Raw genomic sequence first — 2380 nt, 5'->3', positions numbered from 1 at the left:
ATATATATATATATATATATATATATATATATATACACGTCTATCTATCTATCTATCTGTCTGTCTGTCTGTTTGCCTGTCTGTCTATATGTATGTGTGGTGTTTAGGTATATGTATGCTTATGTGTATAAGTTTATCTTCCTCTCTTTTTCTTCACCCCACCACCATGTCTGCGTGCGTGTGCGTGTGTGTGTCAGTGTGTCTGTGTATGTGGATTGTATTTGTGTGTATATTTATATATTATTAGCGTACGTTTATGTTTGCTGAGATAAATATATCTATGATACCCACTGGAACAGAAAACAGGCGCTCTTTGCCAAGTTTTAACGCAAGTTTTTAACGCACATCAAAGGAAAATAACAGATAAATAAAACAAGCAAAAAACAAAACAAAACAATAAAACAGCCAGTTAGAAAATGACCACAACTACTTCAGAGATTGTCTGATAGCATTCTTTCTCTTGTCTGTGCTGCGTTAAATTCCTCCCCACTATCTCACATCCGTATCACATTCCTTCACTAGCGCTTTCGGTGCAGTCGCGAGCCATAACTACGATGAGAAATACTGTCATATTTTCAATCTAGTAATGTTAGAGGCATTTCGTCCGTCTTTACGTTCTGAGTTCAGATTCTGCCGAGGTCGGCTTTGCCTTTCATCCTGGGGGTGGGGGGTGGGGTGTCGATAAAACAAGTTCCATTTAAACACGTGGATCAATGTAATCGACTTCCGAAATTGTTAGGCCTGTACCAACATTTTAAACCAATATTATATATAGTAGTGACACGTCTCTGACGTTTTAAAATGATGATTATAGAATTTGCATTATGTAACAATTTATCACCTTATGTTAATGAAACGTAGGGGAAGATGACCTAACTAAATATAACGGCTTCAAATTTTACCACAAGGGCAGCAATTTTGGGGGAGGGGGGATGAGTCGATTACATCGACCCCAGTGCTCAACTAGTGATTATTTTATCGATCCCAAAAGGATGAAAGCAAAGTCGACCTCGGCGGAATTTGAACTCAGAACGTCTTTAAGACGGACGAAAACCGCTAAGCATTTTCCCCAGCGCGCTATTGATTCTGTCAGCTCGCCGCCTTGGTGTAACTAAATATAATATAAACAATCTCTCATGCTTTGTCAATATTTGGACAATTCCAAATACATATCATTATTATTTCCGTCAGTCCCATCGTCACCTCTTATCCATGAAACTGTATGTAGCCTACTACGATCCTTCCCATAGAACAAATTAACAGGCCCTGCTTAACACACATACATTCGTACCTCCCTCCCTTCCCCTCTCTCCCTATATATATATATATATATATATATATATATATATACATACAGTGTACATTTAAACACATAAGAGAGATGTCCATAATAGGACATCTAACCCGCTAGAGGTAGCAGTCAAAACTCCAAACTACAATTAGGGATAATTTCGAAAGGTAATGAAAAATAAAACCATTTACCATCTATTTCCCGAACCAAGGTTTTAAGCTATTTTTAGCAAAATAAAATAATTTGTAAAGCCAGCTATCATCAGCCGGAAAGCCAAGATTAACACATAAATACGAGATGTCCTATTATGGACAGCTGTCATGTGTTTAAATGTACACTGTATGTATTTATATGAATAATATATAGTCTATTGACTAGTTTTTTTCTTCTCGCTAGACCACCGGTAGCAAAAAGAATTTCTAAATTTTTTGCTACCCTGAGATTTATTAATATATATATATATATATATATATATATATATATATATATGTGTGTGTGTATATATATATATATATATATACAGGGTGGCCCAAAAGTAGGTTTACGGTTATTCAACTATCTCATTCGCATTGGCAGTTTAGAATTTAATTATAAAAAAATATGAAACTATTATTCTATGCCAATTTAGTTAATTGTAAGATAAAAATTTTAATATAATAAGATGTTTTCAAAGAAATTTAAAGTGCCTACGAGATAACTGTAAAACTACTTACCTTGTATCCTTTTTACGTTTAGATCACTTATATTCAGTACATCCTCGCAGACTTTGATTTAGAGCAAGCCTCATGGGAACCTGTCATTTTCTAAATCGGTTGAAAAATTCAGAAAAATGGTGTATTTGCACAAAGAATCAGAGCTCTTTGCTTTATATTTTTCTATATATTTATTTCACCTAGATGTTGATAATAACTCCATTGTCTAATCTGTTTTTGAGCACTCTCGGGGTAATAAATCACTTCATTGGAGGACTTAAATTTTTATTGTAAGTTTCATGCACATTTAGATAGCTCAGACGCACTCAAACACCGATGTATGTATATATATATGTATGTATGTATGTATGCATATATATATATATATATATATATA

The sequence above is a fragment of the Octopus bimaculoides genome, chromosome 12, assembly GCF_001194135.2.
Source record: "Octopus bimaculoides isolate UCB-OBI-ISO-001 chromosome 12, ASM119413v2, whole genome shotgun sequence".
Lineage (NCBI taxonomy): Eukaryota > Metazoa > Mollusca > Cephalopoda > Octopoda > Octopodidae > Octopus > Octopus bimaculoides.
Note: the sequence above shows the minus strand (reverse complement) of the source record.